The 21,801-nt window shown below is 38.3% G+C and overlaps 1 long non-coding RNA gene across 1 annotated transcript in view; it reads right to left on the bottom strand.

The window, feature by feature from the left end:
• LOC114017668 (uncharacterized) overlaps positions 1–21,801 on the bottom strand; it is a 451,432-nt gene that overhangs the window by 92,869 nt on the left and 336,762 nt on the right. The window contains exon 3 of the long non-coding RNA XR_008735044.1: positions 9,307–9,434. This is a non-coding gene — a long non-coding RNA (uncharacterized LOC114017668). The remainder of the gene's footprint in view (positions 1–9,306; positions 9,435–21,801) is intronic.

Here is a 21,801-nt window from a genome sequence, read left to right as displayed (position 1 = left end):
AGTCTTTCCCTCTATTTAAGCAGTAAGTTTCATAATTTATTACATCTCTTTGGTCATCAACTCACTATACAAACAGTTGGTCACCAGTGACCAATTACATTAAGGTTAAGCAACATAACTTTAAATTAGGAATAAGCTAATGTATCTTCATCAAGGGCCTGCTGTGTTTTCAGTGCTGTTTATAAGATGATACTAAATGTGGATATGGAGCACGCTCACTGGGACCAATTCCTATCGGCCTAAAAATGGGAAAGTCTTGAGCCTGCTCAGGTCCAGAGCTAATTAATGGGATAACATCTGCTTTACACATTCTGCGGTAGTAATTTCTATCAACTTCACTGTGAAGATGCATGGGAAACTATCAGAGAAATAAGTATCTATGCTGAACCATATTAATCTGTAGTGAGTCTGAAAATGGGAATTTCAATTCTCCTATTATCCTAGGGATGGGAAGAGGAGGGGACGAAGAGGGTGCAGGGCTTGTTTCTTAGATTATACAATTTCTGTATTTGTAGCATAGGATATATATTTAGTTCTGTCTGCATGCACATGCTTGCATATAGGCATGCTATTCAACTGCGTGCGGGCTTGTTTTGTGTGTGCGCCATTGGGGTTTTTTTAAGAAAGAACACAGCAGCAGATGAAGATGATCATGCTCCTCATGCAACAATTTTATACAAGAAGATGGTGAAGTGCTTTTATTGCATTACTTAAAAACACAGCATGAATTGCTGAAGAAAAAATATAGTACTGTAAAACAGGCTTCAAAAGTGATAAGCCCACTCACTTCATTTTATCAGCCTGTGTACAACACACAGTGCTACAAAGGGCCAGGCACCTATTCTGATTTGAGAATTAAATAAACACAACATGAAGGAAACACTGACCCTCCACAAAAAAAAAAAAAAAAAAAAAAGAAAAAAACAAACAACAACAACCGATTCTTCTGAAAAACACACAGACTTTTAAATCCAGGCACCTTCTCACCTGAATTTTATCACTTTGTCTGAAAATTACCGGGCAATTTAATTTACAGTGAGATGCTTAAAGCTACATTTTTCTCCCGTATTTTTCCTGGTGAAGTCCTGTAGGGCACAGTCAGACTGCTGAGGAGAGACATTACATGTTTACACATGCATGTTTTTGTCTGTCTGCACCCACACATATGGAAAATATATGAAATGAATGTACTTTAAAAAATGTCTATATTGTAAATGTATATATGTGTATGTTCATATAAAGCATATATACACACACCTAAAAATATACACAAATATGCATGTGTCTGTGTGTATACATAGAGAGAGAAAGAGAGACAAAAAGCTAAACCAGAAACAGGTATGCACCGGTAAGAGTCTGAGTTTGGAGTGGCAAAACCAGAAGAAATCATACAATTTTCTTTTTATTATTATTATTATTATTGTCCAAGCTATGATTTACAGGTTTAATTCTTTCAAGCTAATGCATACGAATGAATTGCATACGAAGAAAAAAAAGGAGGGAGGTCCTTATAATAATGAAATTACATTAATAGTCATTCACCTTTGCCTAAGAGGTTATGAGTTCATGTGTCAACTCTATGGAATATTTTCCGTAATTTGTTTGCCATTGTGTACATTCTATTTATTTGTTTGCTACAGGGTATTGAAATATTCAGGCTATTGGGAATTAAATGCTTATTTGACTAACAATGCTTATCTGTAAATTAATGGTATAAAACATGGAGTTTTCTAAAAGGCTGTCACTCAGTTTTATTTGTGGAGATACTATTGAGACAAGATTCAAGGTCTTTCAAAGAACTCTAACATCTCAGGCTTAGGGGGAAAAAACCATTATTTACTTAACATTTTTAACAGTCCTATATAATTGTGTAAATTACTGAAATGAAATAGTGCTTGCTTTTGTCACATGCAAATGACAATGGCACAATGAACCAGGAAGGTACCTTGCATGTGCAGTAGCCAGAATAGCTTTGTTTTGAACTTCTGGGTGTGCATGTGTCTGTGGGGAGGGAGTTTGGAGAGTGAAGAAATGCGATTTAAAGACCTAACTAATGCAAAATTCTTATGTGACCCATTACATTTGAGACCAGAAAACACATTCCATTTTTAATTTGCTTAACCACATAAGATGGCAAACTTCACCACTGTTGCAATATTCTCATTTGCGGGTAGGAGTAATAAAAAGCACGCAGCTACTGTTCTGTTCCTTTCTCTTGAAAATGTGCCATGAGGCAATACAGTTGTAGCAGGGGTGAATCCTCAGCTCTGTTACTCTATCTACCCTGTCAACGTTATTTGAACCCTTATTTTCCTTAAGGGGCTCATTCAGCTGTCCTAATATGTATACAGTGATAATATAGTCATACGCATAATAAAAAAGAGCTTCAAAATTATAGTCAGCTTAGTAATAATGCAGTGCTGTGCCAGAGTGATTGGCAACTGTTGATCCAATTATATAACTGGTTGCTTCTTCAAATTCAGGGATATGAGATTGATATATAACGTGCTGTAAAGTGTAAAAGAACTGGACAGGAAATAAGGCGGGTTGAATTTTTTAGTGCTTTGATCAAATTAGAACCAGGTTGATGAAAGGAAATGCCTTGGGTTCTCTGCTTGAAGTTTTGTGTTATACAAAAGGCTCTTGAAATGATCATTTTTGCACATGTCACTCAGCAAGTTTAGAGCGAACTAGTCTCTCTCTGTGCCAGAGAGAGCCTCTGCAATGGCTCACTCACAATGCCACTGCGCACCAGACACAAAATTCGGCAGATGCTCAGAAATGAAAGTGATGAGCCAAAGGAGGGACAATCACAAATCATAGGAATAACCCAAATTTGCAGGTTTGTTTTACAGGTTTCCTCACAGCCCTTATTTTGACTCAAGAAACACAGATTGGGAAAGACAGAAAAGGGTCATCTGGCGAATCCTCCAGAAATAAATGCAGGATTATCTTTGCTGCTGTTCTTTAAAGCATTTATCTAGCTAACTCACTAACTAGCTTTCATCCATTGTAACCCTCTGCCTGTCCCCTGCTTTTAAAACAGCTACTATTATTTATGAAGTGCTGTACATGTGCAGTGAGAAGCACAGGGACTTTTTGCTCTTATTTTTCCTTGAGGACAACTTAAAAGGAGAGAAAAAAGCATGTATGAAAAGGCACCTTGCAGGTAAGGCTATGGTTCTTCTGTCGCTTGGTCTGTCTCTGAAGAATGACTCCATAGTGGTTAGGCCTGTATGAGACACAACCTCTCTGGTACTTTCTGGGATCAATCTCTCTGTACTATATGCTACTCAATGTAGTGATTTAAATCCCACAGTTTCAGTCTTAATGCATTAACATTTCAGCACTCCTCAAATACATCCTGGAAATCTGTCTCCTCCTCATAATTCTTATCCCCAAAATAGGAATCATGTAAGATTTCAAGTGAGGCACCTAACCAAGTCCAGTATACATCCATACCTCTGCCAAAAAACGTAGCATGGTGATTTACTAATAAATACACTTGGGACGGGGGAAAGGGTGGGGCAGAGAAAGAGTTACATTCCCAAGCCAGGGTACAACAAAATTTCTTCTGACACCTGCTACAACAGAGAACAGGGAGGAACTACCGAAGGAGCCAATGACATTAAAACTTGCTGAATTTCCGTTACCCTCAGGATAGTACCTGCATGGAAACTCCTTTGTTCTGGCATAATTCCCTCTACAAGGAACTCCTCCAGAAAACAGGGTTTCCAGAAATAATGTTACAGGACAGGGAGCACTGACGAATTGGTGCAGTAACCTTCACCTAGGCCTTCCAATTCAGTTTTGTGTGAATTACATCAAATTGCAGTGGGTATTTGTGTTGGATGCAGAGTAGTTGAATAGCTGCCCATTTCTACACCAGAGCAGCTCTTCTGAAGTTGATTGGTGTTCCTCAGTAACAGAAACACTGCACAGCACTGAAAATGACAGGACATCAGAGTGCGATTCCACTAAAAAAGATGCATGGGGTATTATATGAATAATATTTTTCTGAGTTCCAAGACTGGAGTTAAGAGAAACATCTTTAATATTTTTATGTGAGATACTCCTTGACTCTAGTGGCAGACATTCACGAGAGCATACGCTAATAAGCTATAATTTGACAATACGGTAGAGGTCCGTCTTTCCAGTTCTATTATCTGTGAAAGATACGGTTCCTTGTGCCAGCTTGGTCAGACAGCAGTAACATTCTGCTCTGCAGCCAAAAAACCAAGGATCTGGCAACAGAGCTGAACGCTAACATGCTGGGCCAGCAGAGATCAGAGTATGTGAGGAGGACGGCACTGCACTGGGAAGAAGGCATCACCTCTAGCACTGCCTGCTGGCCGATGGACAGTAACTCTCACCAAGTATTTGGAAACAGGCATCAACCGAAGTGCAAAATAGCACTGGCTCTCAGGGTGCAAAAGCAAGTGAAACCTTCCCTGTGCGGATGTACAAGCCTGGCGGTCCTTCTCCAGTACAGGAATGGGAAATGCTCCTCTGATGGTCCCCCTTCCCAGCCCCCCAACACTCGTGCTGCAGCACGCAGCACGGTCTAACCGGGCCCGTTTACTCATACTGTCACAGAAACGCAGAGCCATGGATCGAGCAGCAGCGGTGGCACTTGAGACACATAGCAAGGAACGGTGCTAACCTAAGTTTTGATTCTCACCGTGTTCCCTGAAAACACACTATATCATGACAACTTGTTATGTTATGAAAACATAAAAACCAGGATAGAATGAATATACTTATTCAAAGTATTTTTCATAGCTTTTTTTTTTTTTTTGTTAGATCACACTTAATATGATTCCGCGACATCAATGCTGTGGATGAAATTGAAAGCTGTATTCTTCTAAATGTGTTCCTAACATTCCATTTTTTTACAGAGCTGCCAGGGGCTATTCTGCATTCCCACAACTGCTACAAATGTAACATATTGTTTTGCAATAAAAATTAGCTATAAAAGTGTGAAAAATGCCAGAGAACCAAATGTGAGAAATAAGAGAAGGGGGTACGGCTTTCACACCCTTTTAGTGGACATTTTATTTATTTTTCAAATGGAGTAGACATATTTATAGCTACTGTATTTCAATTATCTCTAATTTCACACATTTTATGCAAATTCTAGACATTTTAATTGCAAATCAGAAGGGAACTTATTTTTAAAAGTGGAGCAACACAACATTTCAGATCTCAATTTTAATTCCAAATTTATCTACATCACTGTTAAAAACTTTTAAAACCACATTTACACTGCAACTTAAAATTAGGTGCAATTTAAAACAAACACAAAACAAAAGACCTCCATACCAATTAGTCATATCACCAAAGCCTTCTTCACACATTTTAAATCTTTTCTTTTTAAATCAAAAATTTTAGGTAGGAAAGTTTAGGAAGTTGAAATGACATTATTAATCTGTGACACATTATTTCAACACGAGTCAGTAATTTAATAGTATTGTCCATAACTGATGAAAATTAATACATTACCCACCCTATTTTCTCTTTCTGTCTCCATGACTTCAATAACCTAGGGCATGGGTTATTAGCTCAATCCGTGCTTAGCTGTCACTCAATGGGAAATTCTTTCAAGAGGATAAACACTCACACACAGCCTTTGGCTGGATAAAAATTCCCACTATATGTTAAAAGCATTAGTGACAAATGTCGCTCTTATCCAAGTAGTATTCCCAGTAGCTTACTCTTACTGAACGTTAATAAGGATATGGCCTTCAATGCTAAATAAAATGTTTGTGACAAATTCAAATCAGTTGAACCTGTGCTGGTTTTAAGGAGGGACAATTTTCTAATGGATCCTGGGGCTCCAAATCAAACTAAGGGTCTGGGGATCTGATCCGTGATGCTGGATATGAGCAGACCACATCCACTGCATGTGAGACACTCCATACCTGTGCAGACCCCTGCACCTGATAACCTGACTGCTTTGGCCCCAACCAACTAGTAAGACCTGGGTTTTGGTAAATACTGCCTTAATTTTTGCTATCCAAAATCATCATCTAGAAACACTGTTCCCAAACCATAAAACACAGTTTGAAAACGAGCTCTCTTTAAGCAGAAGTACTGGCTTTGGTACCATGCTTTGCCCTCAAGCAGTTATCCAGTCCCTATTTTTTCATCACACATGCTCACGATGTATGCACACACAATCACAGGTTTAAAATCATGCATGTGTCTAAGGAGCTAAGCTGAGAATCCAGTGTTTGACTTCTCAATATCCAATGAAATCTGAAAAAGTTTCAACTATTTACCGAAATGCATAAAATAATTTTATTATAAATGGAAAATTTACCGTCTGAAATGTGTGGAGTTTTTTCTCTGCTTTCTTTCTATTTGGTAATTTATTTAAATGCATTCAAAAATGCATTCAAAAAATGAGACATAGCACTTCGGTTAAGACATCTGTATTTCAAACCAACATCTTTAGAACTGTGAGCAGCTCTGTTAATAGTCTTTTTATTTGATTAGGGTAATCTGCTGCTGTGCTGTCTTAATCTTTATCCACTACCTTTTAACCAATCAATATTTTAGGGTTATAGATTTGGAAGGTAGATGATAATTTTGTAGATAAACTCTCTAGGCACTGCTGACATGGTATGGTTGCATATTTAATATCTTTTCAGAGGATTCACAACTCTAGCAACGTAAGAATCTGCCCAGAAAAAAAAAAAGTCAAACCTTAAATTTCCAAAGCTGTGTGCAGGGATTTGGCCACCTGACTGCTATTAATGTCAATGAAAATTTAGAGGTAAGAAAAGCAATGTCTTTTCCCTCAGATCATTTCTTCTTTGAAAGGAACCAGAGTACAAGAGAGAGGAAATGAAAAGCAACTTTGTACCACAGGCTGAGACCAGCAAGGCCTGCTGTTGAGGCAGGAAGTATACAGAAGTAAAACATTTATTCACTAAATGAGTGAGCATCTCCACAGATATAAGAATAGCTAGGTATGAGAAGTTCTGCAGGAAAAAAATTAGATTTTGTGGTTTTAAAATGTCATTAAAATATATATTTTTTAATTTTGCTCAGCTAAAATTATCTGTTGCTTATGATATTAATTTTGCTGCAGATAAAATTAGTTGTCAGACCTCTGTTTATGGCCTAATTACCTTTTGTAAGGGGGGGGGGGGGGGGGGGGAAGCAGGAGAAATAACTGCGTTTTATTGCTATTCCTTTTATCTACCTTCCAGCAAGAGGGGTTCTTAGTGGTGTGTTACCTGTATGGATTTCACTAATGCTATGCCTGCGTTTCATGGATATGAAACCAGATTTGCTTGGGCTGTTTTGCTGACCTGGACATTGCCAGCTTCTGCCTGCCCTCATTTCCATGCCTGGAGACAGGCAGGACAGGCCAAAACACCCTCTGATACTTCAATCTTTAAATTATTCAAGCCTCTTATAATATAGAAGCAAGTCAGGAAAACCGTGGACATCTTGGAAAAAAAAGGCACTGTAAATAACTGTACTTTATTCTTGAAACATTTGTACAGTTTGATTCCAGTTTTGCAAATAGTAAATGATTATTATTTTTTTTTTTTGTAATTGGTTAGAGTGGGTGCTAGGCTTGCCACTGAAAAGCTGCAAGACTTGTAAACGAATAGATGGAGCCTAGTGTTCCAGGGCTACAGATGTTAGAAACAAGCACATTTTGGTCTCATTTCAGTCCTCACTATGCATATTGCTTAATCCTTCAGCAAGGAACAAGTACCATAAACACTGAGCATATTTCTTAATAGCTTTTCCTGTTACATTAATCTGAAAATTTAAATCAATTCATACAGCATGCATGCTAATCAAGTTGCAGCCACAATGCCATCTAAACTACAGCTCTGCCTGGCAAAGCTTGGGAGCAGTGCATATAGATGAGTGAATCTGGCCTCAGACAGAAGTTGTCCTTTGAAGCGTTCTGTGCAGCATTGCCATGAGATCTGCCCAGCTACATTTTTGAATATATTTGACAAACAAAAAAATTTATATCTGTGTTCATTTCACAAGATGTAAACGTCTCTTTCGTGGTAGGAAAAAATCCTGTTCCCTGGAAGTGATCCTAATCTAATCTGACATGTGGTATTTGTAAACGTACTTTACTGTCCCAACCTATTTACAGTGTTTACATAAAAAACCCCAAAATCTCCACATTCCTTGAAAAGTTAATCCAGTACAAATATTGACTGGCTGTCAATTGAGCATTATTGACTGGCTACAGGACTGTGCTCTATTGCCTTAACTGATGAAACTTGTTTTCTTTGCTGAACTTAATTCTTTTTGGCCCCATTTGGATGAAATACCATTTACTAGACTGCACCTTTTCCACTCACTGCTATGGGGCTGCCTCTTCCAGTTAGCTAGAGTGGTAAGACAGCCAAAGTACGTCACTGTGTGCAACAGGAGCTTGCAGAAGGAAGCCAACAACCCAGTCTGTATTTTACAAAAAGGACACGGGCCAACACCAGTGCTATCTCGTAAATGTTTGGTCCACACCAGCTCCAATACAGCAATTGCCCTCTTTGCAAACACATATGATTGTGCAGAGCAGTGTTTCCAGAAAGGCTCAAACGTTTATAGACCCTTCCAACAGGGTCTGAAAAGTAACTATGAAAAGCAAGCTGATAACCAAGAGCTTAAACTCCCAGTGTGGCAATCTACACCTTCACTGGGAGACGGTAATTTTGTTTTTTTTTTAAGGAAATTAAAATTCTAGAAGTCAAAAACCTTGGATGTCTTTGCATATTTTTATCAGAAATAGTACAAATCAGCTTGTCCAGAAACCAAAGTTCATGAAACACACACACCATATTTTTAACAACCAAGAAAACAGTTCCTATCACTTCATTTTTTAAAATCTATTGATTCTAGATACAGCAAAACAGAAACCAAAAATAGCAACTTTCACAGCATTCCCTGATTCTGCAACAAATTCCATCAAACACTAAGTTCTGACCCCCAGGGTCAAGTGAAACTGACAATAAATCTTAGGAAAGATTCAATATCGTTAAGCTGCAGAACTAAAATCTATTACGAAAGATTTATCAGAACTTCTAAAAAATGAAACCAAAATGTTTCAGTCAATGCAAGGAAGGACAAAAGGGTGGAATGGCAGACAGAGAAGGAAGTGTAGATCTTGAATGACCATAGCAAATTATAAAGCAGTCATTTCTCTCTGATCTCAAAACAACATTTAGGAAAAAATTTCCTGAAAATTCCAGTTAAGACAGACATAGGGGGCTTATTTGCTGTTGTGGGGTTTCTTTGCAAAGGAATGTAACAGTGGACACTTACGCTTTGCAGGAGCACTATCTGCTTATCCGCATGGGGACGTGTTTTGGCACCATGTACTTCAGGGCAATATTTGGTGCTGAGATAGGATGGTGCCACCATCTGTTCCTTCTTCTGTTCTCATCAGCAGTCTGGTGAGAGAGGGGCAAAAAGAGGAAAAAAATGGGGATATGTCATATTGCTACACCTTCATTTAACATTCTTTATAACTTTTCATGTCTAGCTCAGGTGATGAGACAGTTCAATTCTTTTAATCAAACATACTCTGATTACCCTTTTGGGAACTAAACAAAGTCATGACAGTTTTGCTCTCAGATCGCCAAACATACAGCAAGTTTACACTTCCCTAATTTGTTTATTTTTTTTTTATTTTAGCCCTTACAAGTCACTTCTACAAGACTTCCTTTCCTTTTAAATGAAAGGTTTCTTCTAAACATCTGACAAATGGAAGAATCTACCCTACAACACCAGCTATGTCAAGAATGCACCCGCCCTCTGTTAAGATAATTTGGTTAACCTAAACAATGTTTAATGTTAATATTTCAGTTAGTTTACTGTTAGTAAGTTTTGGGGGTTGGTTTGGTGTTTTTTTTTTTTAAAAAAAAAAGAAAAGCAGGTCTTATCACAAATTTTACTTTTATTTAAAATAAAAGAGGCTGATTTGTGATAAGATTTCTTCTTTTCTTTTAACAAAACATGTTAACTTTCAAATCCTGTCAAATTAATTCAAGATGTCTAAAGCAGTTTAGTTAACAGGTTCCACAAGCGCCACAGTAGAACCACCATATGTCCCAGTTTGAAGTGACTGTCTCCTCTGTTTTTCCTTCAGCAGACCCCGTGCTGCTCACTCTCATCCCCCCTGACCACATGAGGAACAAGAACAAGCACTGTGTCAGACAGCAAGAGGGCAAAGCAGCACTGCCCAAACAGAAAAAAACCTGCTAGATGTGGGATGGGAAAATTAGCATCTCAACCGGCCACTTCCTTTTGCAACAGCTTTAGCCATAGAAAATGAAATTCTCGATTTATCCAATAGGTCTGATATTATCCTCATTCCTGTAAGTGTGCTACTGCATGAAAAGTCATTGTGCATCTGCAATTTAAGTAGCTGATGTAACACCTGCAGTCATACCTCCAGCAACACAAAGTCTGCGGCTCTGCAGCAGCAGTGCTACCAAATTCTCCCATCCTGCCCCAGTCGCTCAGGTTTCCTCTTGCATGTGGGAAATATGCTCTGCTGCTTTTCCTCCCTTCGACATGCTCCTGATGTGTGAGCTCAATCAGAAGGTGAAACATTCCATTATTTTTTTAGTGTTTTTTTTTCTTTTTTTTTTTTTTTTTAATATACTGTAACTCACACTAAAACCCCTTTCCAGTGGAATATGTATAACTACTTTCTACAGGTATCCAAAAAAGGATTAAGAGAATATACTGTAGCTGTTTGGGCAGTTTTCATCTCCTGCTGCTCATTCACACAGCCTTCCTTCAGGCAGGAAAAGAGGAGCCGCTTGTGCTCCGAGTCATAGCAAGTGCAAACAAACCCAGAGCACTCCACAGCCTTCACTGGGGCTGCATGGTGCACTCAAGAAAAAAAAAGCTGTATCCCAAAGGTGTGCGTGTGTGTGTGTGTGTGTGCGTACACACGTGTGAGAGAGACAGGCAGGGACAGCATGGTGGCCATGGGAAAGGGGATGTGCAGCATGACAAGCCTGGCTAACACTGGGTTTTTAAGGTGAGACATAATCATTTAACATACAGATGGCATATCAGTTTACATTTCACACTGACAGTTCGTGCTTGGTTATACCAGAAAAGGGAGAAACAAATTGTAAGAGAGTCAGAAAGCCCCTGAAAAGCAAGGCTACAGGGTACCCCAGATGCACTTGAACCAACCACAATCACACCACCATCAACATGAGCTGTAAAAAGCACCACAACAACATGAAAACACTGACACTCCATATGTTAAAAAGCTTGGGTTTTGCTTTAGCCCAAAATCCTTCCCTCCCCACATACCTGTACATAATAATAATCGTAATAAAAAATAAGCCCTCAAGATCAAATAGTTAGTGGTATCTTAAAGGAAAAAAAAGAAGACAGGCTTAAGAAATGAAATACTTGTAATAAATAATATATTATGACTTAAGGAGATGAACTGACAAAGTGGTGCACCTCTAATCGCTTCCCTGCAACAGCAAGAAGAGCTGAATCACACAACATTTTTCTTTAAGCATGTTCAGGGATTGCTCCTACGCTCCAGCTTCTCAAAGAATATCATGCTCTACTAATTTACCAGATTGAATAAGTTACATACCAACAGCATAGTCAGTTTTAACCTGTACTTTTAAGTCGTAAAAATAACATTTCTCAACATTCTCTTGCTAAAAGATAATTGACTATTTGGGGGCAGGTTTAAATCAGAGATGAGAGAATCAAGCCATTTAACTGATACAAACTCAGCTCTCTTTTTTTAGGGTACAGAGGTAAGGCCTTTCCTCACAAATCTCTGACGTTCAATGCTAAGTTGTGAAGCCCAGCAGCTGCGGCAGCCTCCTGATGGCTCTGACATCAATCTAATGTAAATTTTGCATGCAGCCCATACTCGGAGACCCACTGCAGCCCTGCAGTGCATCAAGGGCCATCTCACTCCAGATTCCCAGTTATTCATTTATTTCAAACTTGAAATGGCACCTCCACCTGAACAAAGATTTTAAATAACAAACCATAGAAGAAAAAAAAAAAAAAAATCAGCAGCATGGCGAAGATGCCAGGCACATAAAGAAAATTAACCAGCCCATATTTCTAAGCAGTAAAATCAATGTCACCTTTTTATACCTTCAGCCCCCTTGCCTAATGTCACTCAACAGATTCCTACCTGTGTTGTGCAGCTCTTTTGGGCAAGGCAGAGGTGAAGTCCATAAACAACGACCTCCTACCTTACACCTGTCCCATGCTTCTCTACCAAGGGCACATCCCTTCAATTCTTCCTCTCTTAGCTTTGCCATCTGGGGAAAAAAGGTCTCTACAACATTCAGGACCTAAAAGCACCACACTGAAGTGGACCAGGTTTTACGAAAAAACCAGACACCTTCCAAGCAATATTATTGAAGGAGGGAACACTTTTGCTGTAATACCCCACAGATGAATTTTCTAATGAAAACTCAGGCAGCAGTATAGAACAAAAGACTGCATAACATGTTTATTTTTAGAATGAATGACAGTTTGGCATTCTGGTATGATAGGTGTAAACTGAATAGAACCACCATTTTGCTTTTAACAGCCCAGAAGCTGGACAGATTTTTTTGTTGTTGTTGTTATGTAATTATTTCCAGTATGGTGTTAGCACACTTTCATGCCTGCATGAAAATTAAGAAAATTCTGGAAAAAAGCAGAGTCAGTGGCAAATAAAGCTAATTAGTTTTGAAAGTTTTACTTTTCTTCAACAGTGTTAGAGAAAATCCAGAAGAGAATTTAGAAATGAGACATGTTTTGCAAAGTATTTGCTTATAGCACAGTGCTTTTGGATTGAAAATCAATTCACCTACCAAATATTTTTTGTTTGGAACAGTTTTTTACATCCCCCAGAATTCACTAGCAGTCACCAATGCTCCCAAAGCCGTGTTCTTTCACATTAATGGAATTGTCTTCTAGAGACAAGGAGAAAAGAAATAATGGGGCCTGGAATGGCAGACTCACGTTCTGCCCTCTGCCACCAGGATGTGCTGGCTTTTTTCTAGAATTCATGCTTTTTCGCCTATACCACATCCCACGCTTCAGTTTATACTTTCTCATTGCTGCTCCATCTTCTTTCCCTACTAAAGTCTTTGCATCCTCCTTCCAACTCACTCTTTTTACAGCAACCCTCTTCTTCTCCATCTTTCAGTTGGCTTATTTTCTCACATGAATGAAAAAGGATGCCAAAACCACGAGCTGGTTTGGCCTTCCCCATGCAGAGCAGTTGGAAAAGAAGTCATCACTACAAACCTGCACGAGTGACAGCTATTGCTGCTGGCAAAGGCAGGAACTGCAGTTAGATTTCTAAGAAGATTAAAAAAAAAAAAAAAAAAAAAAAAAAAAGCAAGCAGGAGAGGAAAGGGGGAAGACACCATTTTTTTCAGCCCAGCTATTTGTGAGGTAATTGCTGTAATTTTGTCTCTCCTCAATCTTCTCACTAGGCAGCCTTACTAAGGAAGCCAGACTTCTAGTTCTTAAAAGTGCAATAACTCACACTTTTCTAGAAGAAGTTTTATTAGTTTGAAATTTACACTTGACCATTTTGGATTCTAGGACAAGACCTAAAACCTGAAAAAATGTCAAAGAAAGAGAAACATGAAGACAGACAGACAAGAAATTAGATGAAACCGTTCAGTGCTGGGGAAAAAAAAAAAAAAAGACAAAGATTTTCACTTTGTCTGGCACAGTGATTTTATGTTTTTTAAATTGTTCTGTATTTTCACAGCTTCAGCTGATATTTCTGAAATATGGAATTTGCATTTTCTAGGTGGGGAATGCTGCCAAAACTGCTAATCCCAGGCAGATGTAAAGTTGCACCACTATATTGTGATGTGGCTCCTTAAAAACAACTTAAAGAATAAAAAAAACCCCAACAGAACAACCACCACAAATATTCACTAACCCATATGGTCAATAATTGCTCTTTAATAGTCCTCCTATTACAAACCTAAAAAGCAGCAGCTAGAATTACCAGTAGAGTATTAATAAACAGGAATGAGTTAATAGTGCATAAAGACCTTCTAGTGGAACAGTGGGGGAGTTGAATATTCTTTTCTTAAGTCAGCTGTAAGTAATTACTACATGGTGTGCTTCTGACTATTACCATAACAGAGCAATTGGACGTGAAGAATGGATAATGGTATGGACATGGAGGTATTTTTAGAATACCAGCAGTGAGGCAGGTAAACGCCCTACTCAGGCACAAACCTTTAAATAAGTTTAAATAACTTTTCTTAATGACACCTAGCCTGAGCAGAATTTTGAAAAGATCAATCTAATAAATTATTTAAAGTAACTTTATAAAAGATGTGCCTGTGATATGTAAATAAGGGAAACAGCAAAAAAATCCCATGCAGGCATTAAGCAAGCAGCCAGCATTATGGTAACTACGTAATCACAGGTTTCTCTCCGTTTCTTTTAGAGGAGTGCCTTCATCTGTTTGAACGCAGACTGTGCTTCACTCGCTTCCATTGGCTGCTCAGGTGAAAACTAAAATATTCAAATAAGAACTGTAACTGTGATTGCAGTTGTGGGTTTTCTACAATTGAGTTAGTCGTCTTCAGTGATTTAATGATGCATATCATTTATTTTAAAATATTGTTATAGGAGCATTCATTGAGATGCAGCTTCGTGTTCAAAGGACTGTCCATTACGTTATGCAGCAGGGCTTTTCATGTACAACTACAGGCTGAGATATTGTCTATCGACACAACATATGCTCCCATATAAAAACAGCTTCAGACTTTTGATTCAGAAAGTAGTAATTTTGTAAATGCACAGAAATATAATTTAAGGAATATTTTGAATTTTTCAGGCTGCAGGTCTTTCTCCTGCTATGTTGCTAACACAGGGCAGATGTTGATTTTTCAATTTGCAGGTTTGTTAAGCATCATGGAATGTTTTGGTTCTCAATCAAGAATATTCTTCCCAAGTGGTTGCAAAGTCCTATGCCTGAAAATAAACGCATGTCCTTTTTGTTTCTTAGCAGCATGTGTTGTGCATACAACAGAAGCATAAAACAGATAATGTGAGACCATTTATCGGACCAATCTATACATTTTAAGTCATAGTATCTCAGAATGCAATGTATTTGCAGATTATGTTCTATAAACACAGTTTATATAAGACAAGAGGCAATTCCATTTACAGTGTGTCATGCCAACCATTCTATTCAGAAAATGAGTATATATCCTGTACTATGATGTCCTCGATATTGTGCCTGTCCACTGATATGCCACTATACTGGTCAACTACCAATGACCTTATAAAAGCAACAGTCCCTGCATAGACACTTGTAATGATGAATGAAAGTATGACAAGAGACATGCATATACATTCCCTCTTCCTCAGATTCTTTGTTTCTTATTTGCATGCATACCAACAAACAGGTTTGGCTCCCCTAAAGACCACAAAGATTGTGATGCTGAGCTCCCCCACAGTATATGCTATCTTCAACAGTGGTTTATGACTAATCTGCTGCAACGCCACTGATACTAGTGCTATATTTTCATGTAACAATCAGATACAGCTATAGAAATCACACTGTGCCAGATCCACCTCTGCATAAAGTTGCTGACTTCAGGGCATTTTATCAAGATGGGTTTGGCCCTTTGCAGTCTTCTGCTCCATTAAATCTGAAGATTATGTGTTTTTCTTAGTCCACTGTTATCATAATGGAGAACTGATGTTATAATGTGGGTCAAACAAACAGCTAATTGTTCTTGGGCATGGCTTGAGCAAAAACAGAATGGAGAGGCTGAAGACATTAATAATAGTACTTGGCACGATTATAATAGATAGCTTCTATCAGAGGATTTAAAATCACTTAGCAAGCTTTGCAAGCACATTGCTAAGTGTTTTTGATACTCCCATTTGAAAGTGAGACCATCATCTTAAGACCATGCTCATACATTTAGATACTGGAGCAGTGAGAGTTTAAACCATCAAGAAAGCAATACATGACAACGGGCGAGTTTTAGAGAGTCATGCTAAATGAGCCAACTTGGAATCAAAGCAAAAGTTTGTGAGAGCATTTTTAAATAAACAAGCTGAATAAAAAGCAAACAAGTAGGTAACAGTGAAAGAATATAAAGGTATATGGGCAAAGGTTGGGGTTTTTTTTAAGTTTTGTTTTGGTGGGCTTTTTTCCCCCCAAATTAAAACAACATGTTTGCTGCTTTCCAGATTTTTTCTGCACTACTGCACATCCAGCAACTGCTTTTGTAAAGAACGGCACAGAGAAACCTATGTGCAAGGCTAGAGCTCTCCAGTCAAGACCAGGACTCAGCACAATATGCTGGCCTGCAGGAGCAGACTTTCTAAATGTAAGCAGTTTCAAGCAAAGGACTGACTTCTCACATGCCTAGAAAAGGTTTAGGATATTTCTGGTACTGTAGATACACATGTACTCTTTCACACTTACGCACATATTTATTAGAATATTAAACAATAATACCCCAGGCTATATCCTGTATGGAAAAATTCTACGGAAAGATAGAGACTTACAGTCTTAAACAGGCAAGGCAGAAAAAGAGTGAGAAGGGAAACACAAAGTGAAGCAGTGACACCGAAGTCACAAAATTGCAACCGGAATCAAGGTCATCCAAACTGACTCAGAAACTGATTATGGGCAGAATAAATCTGCCGCTCTGGAGCTGACACAGGAAGGAGAGGGGCAAAAGTATGAAAAATAAGGTGACTTAACACTGCTGAAAAAGTTTCAACACACAGCAAAGCAACACAAAAACTGATCTAAAAATTTGCCAGCCAGAGATGAAGGCATGGAATGCATAAGAGCGTGGCAGCTACAGAGACAACTGTTTTTCTCTTTTGGTAGATAGCGTTACAAAAATATTATTGCCCAAGCTCCCTGCATCTTTCCGTTCCTTAGCCACATTCTTCAGAGGTCTTTCTGTAAGGTCCAAGAGGGATGTAGTCAGCAAAAAGACGACAACAGAGGCATTACCACTTGTCTAGGACATTTGACGTATTTATGGAGAATAAAATTCAATTGTCTACATTATTAGCCCTAGGGAAATTGTTTTGTAGTTCTCATTCAAGCTGTTACTCAGGATGCATTCTGTCCTTCAGAACAACCTGAAGCTAGTCCTGCAGTGTGAATTCTTCAAAAACAAGGTAATGGATTGTTTTTAAATGACTGTTCAGGAAGACTGGATATATTTGAAAGTTTTCCAGGGTGGCGCACTGGCTTTACATCTTTCAGTTTAAAATATAGTGGAAGCACTGAATCCATAGTTATATGTAGAATTATTTGGATTAACACAACAGTCCCATTATACATTGCTACAACACTGAACTTCCAGAAGAATCTCCAGGTCATCTGAGACCAAAACACAACTTTGATTAAGATATCAGTCTCTCCTCTCCCTGCACTGTCCCTTGGGTACCTCTTGAGAAAGTACTGAGCATATTCAAGCCTCTTTCTGTGATGAGCTCAGTGCTAAGGTGGTTTTTATGTCCATGATCATACATCATTTCCTTAAAATGGCCTACTTTTTTTGCTCTTGAATTAGATAGTAAAACAAAACACCTTTTAAAAAAAAATCAGCATTGAATCATTCATGCATGGGTGCAATTGTTATTTGTATTTCATTGGCATCTCAAGATCTCAGACAAAAGTGGGACATTGGTGTCAGAGCCCATATTAAGAAACGTGACCCTCCCCACAGAGCCTTTAGTTAGACAAGAGACACACACAGGAGGAACTGTACGGTATCTTCACCCAATATCATACAGAGAGAACAATTTGTCCAAACACTGAGCCTTTATAAAGTGTGTGACATAAACTTTCAAAGGGTGTGAAGGAAGAACTTCAAAGATTGCAACAATTCTTGATTTTATTCATCCATTTACATTTATGTCTGATATACAGTAAGGGCTGCAAAAAATTGCCTTCTGTCCCCACTTGTGCAAACGTAGTCACTTCGCTTAGTCACATACTGGAGGATATTTTTTGATAGGTAACAGAGTAATTGTTTTGCAAGCTGAAGTACATATTCTAGCTACAAAATTTACCACAGCAACCCACTCATCACTGGGCAGAGGTCTTCAGCTGAGATGGTGACTCCAAGTTTACCAAACACTTCTGCCCATGAAACTGCATCAAAGTTGCTTTGACCAAATTAATCTCAAGTCAGCTGCTTTTCGTTTATACCTCAGCTTCACCAAGACACAGTATCAGAGAAGAAAGTGATCTGAAGGGATAGGCAGAATTGACTTAGTCATGAAATTATAGCCCATAACACTTTGTGGTCTTCAAGTAAGATTTCCACATTTTTACTACTGCTTTTTGTTGGCCAGGAATTTATTGTGTATAATTGCCATTCATCCTATACACTACACAGAGCTGTGTGTATGCTGCCACTCAGGTCCAACTTCTGTCTTCATGCAGTATTACTCATTAATTGAGCAAAGCTAACACTACCCTCATTTATTGGAATATAACAGCTAGGCCTCATTTTACTCACTTGCACTGACATGATGACCTGGAAATATCCCCACCTCTCCCGATCATTCTTTTTCTGTTTTTTTCTTCAGCTGCTTGACACACACTGCTTTTTTACTTTCTGCCCTGCTATCATTTCTACTCTCCAAACACACTTGTATTCTTCTCCCATTTAATTCATCCTTCCTAATTACATATTCCCTTAAGATCCTTTCTTATTAGCCAGGTTTTTTAGTTACCCCTAATGGGCCATCTACTTACAGGTACCATCATTTGCCAACCTGATCACATTTCTCCATGTACTGCAGTTTGACAGGTAGTTTTCATTTAGCTCTTCACAAGTTATTCTTTTTCTTAAGCTGTCCTCAGACTGCAATGCTTCTCAGTGCTTTTACCACAGTCCATGGCAGCAAAGTTTTAAAATGACATCTCCCATTACTTTTAACTTCATGGCAGTGTCCAACACCACCATAGCAGCAAGGAGATCAGCAGAAGACCAGAAGTTGAAGCCTTGCCAGATACATACAGTTTGGGACAAACCTCCTTGTTGCTTGCTCAGTTGGGCCTGTAATCTGAATTTTTAGATTAGTAGATACAATGAAGCAAAACTCTCATTGCCTGACTTCCGTAGGTCAGTATCAATTTACAAATTCTGAGGATTGCCCTAGTCAGTTTAATGACAAGAGAGAGGTACCAAGTACTATTATGACCATCTCAGAAAGCATTTTAGTAATTTTCGACATGAAGCTTTTCAAGCTTCTTGAAATTAGAGCTACACAGCGCCAGGGGGTAAGGGAACTGAAATCCCAAACCAAAATGCTCCTCTGCCCTATTCTCACATGGACTGCTAAAGACATTCAAAATTCATGGGAACTGAGCATGCAAAATCAACCCTGAAGACCAGAACTGACCGCGCTCAGAATGAGATTTCTTGGAGGAAAATTTAAGATTTAATCAACTTAAAGTCAAGCGGTCAATTGACAGCCTGTTTGCCACTGAGTTCACTTATTCAACAGCAACAAAAGTAATGCAGGAATTACACTCATAAATTAAATACTACATATAAAGGAATGGCTCAAGCTTTTTGAGCAGAACTGTGCTCTCTAAAAGCCACATAGCCTGCCTAAAAATACTAAATAAAGTCTCATTCACATGCACTATTTATTGACGTTTATATAGTGCCAGTACATAAGCAAATATTTTAATCTTTTTCTGCATCTTAGTATTTCAGTCTCAAGTTTCTAATAACAACATTAAGGCATTCCTAAATTAAATGCTACTACACTATTCCCCAAAATAGTGCAAACAAACCAGAGCAAAACAAAATACAACAGTATTTTCTAAAAGATGTAATGATCAGCAAAAACGATGCATAAACCCATTATTTTTTGCTGGGCTTTGTTGTGACAGTTGCCATGGCTAACCCATTAACATATTTGCTGTACAAGTATGGTCATTCTACGGCCTTAATTAACTTTCAAGTGGAGAGTGCTGTGGCTTACCACTTATTAAATATCCACTACAATAAGTTACAGTTTTACCCTTCCAACCTCACTTAGCCAAGACACCTAGAAGAACCAGCTTTCTATCTGACTATAATTTTGTAATTGCTTTTTACTGAAATTATGTTGAAACTGGACCCCCTATGTAAATGTATTTTGCCTGGTTCATCTAAAATTGGCCACCCCTAATCAGATCTGGTTGATATTTGATTGAATAAGTGGAAAATTAAGTTTCTCTCTGATAATGCTTTGCTTTTTCTCCCTTTCATTATTTATAATGTAGGCATTTTTTTGTTGAAATTTGAAAGCATGCCCCCTAGAGAACAGCAGAAGACAGACACATTGGAAAGGCTGCTTTGAAAGCTAATCTACTTCTAGTACAACACACAAACAGTGTAGTTACACTACGCAAAGCTAATTTCAGCAAGCACTTTATTCATGAAGAAAGCAATGCCATTTGAGATTTAATCAAGTCAGAATTAAGTTTTGTGATTAGCTAGGCTGAGCTGTTAAGGTATAGTCATAATGATATCATTATTTCCACACACCCATGTGGCATGAGCATCATCAAGTAGCGTAATGCTCTGTATGTTTAAATTTGTATACTGGCAGCTAAAAGCAAGCAGACCCACCTCCATCAGGCGTTCCACTGAGTATAAAATAGGACTTGGGTTCGAAAAAAAATAATTCCACAAAGGGAATATGTGAAAAGGCCACAGGAGTGCACAACTGAAAAAAATATATAAAAATGCAAATTTCCCTAAACTTCATCTTTGGATGGACTGAAGCATAAGTGAGAACTTCAACAAAGCTATAGAAAAAGATGACAGGTCTGAGTTTCAGAAATTTAAGACAGCAGTAGGATTAGACACTTTGGGTTGTCTTCGCATACATTTCTTATGGGAGTTAATTCCATTTGACATGCAAGACCAAAGCAAGATTACAGAGGCATAGCCCCATGGCGAGGTGTATGCTGTAGCTAAAAGCTGGGATTTGAATAATTGTGCAGGCTTACTCCAAGAATCAGGCGAGAACAGAATGAATGGATTATTACAAGGAACTTTGTACATTTTTAACTGCTGGACTTAATAAAATACCCTGTGTGTAAGACTGGTATTATGGTCCTCTGCTCTCACTCTAGTTGAAGTTTTTGGTAGGATCCATCAAATATGAGAAAAAACAGAAGCTGTTAAAAAAGAATGTGCAATGAAGAATTGGGCAGGGCCGTGCTCCATGCAGTTTTCTGAGGGAAGCAAAAAATTTGGAGTGCTTTAGTTCAAAATATTCAGGCCCAAAAAAGTTAAAGGGAATTAACTGTCTTTCTAAAAGAAGGTTGAAGGAACACAAGAGATTGGATCGGAAAAATGAGGGGACCAAAAAAAAAAAAAAAAAAAAGGTGAGTTTTTATTTCACTGTTCCAGCTTGTTAGCTAGGTCATTTATTATAGAGAAAGATTACTAATCCACACATCATTTTTTTTTAAATTGACCTCTTCCCTTTGTGTCTGTGGAAGCACTTGTCTGTAAAAGGAGGTAATAGCTGACTGCTCCTTAGAGTCAGTGATGCTTAATTAACTGTCCAGTGAGAATTATTGGAATACTTATATAATTCTTATTTAGCACTCATTAAAGTGAGGGATACAAATGCTGGACAATGAGAGGTTCAGGAAGGCTTTGAAAAGAGGGAGTTAGTGCTCTAATAGCAAAGAATTATGAAAGCCTGCCCATTAACGGTAATAGAGCAGACCTTTCATTTTAAAAGTCACTGACTCAGATCTGGACTTATTTGATATTTTTT

This window comes from Falco cherrug, chromosome 13 (assembly GCF_023634085.1).
Source record: "Falco cherrug isolate bFalChe1 chromosome 13, bFalChe1.pri, whole genome shotgun sequence".
Lineage (NCBI taxonomy): Eukaryota > Metazoa > Chordata > Aves > Falconiformes > Falconidae > Falco > Falco cherrug.
This window is presented reverse-complemented; position numbering and strand designations above follow the sequence as displayed.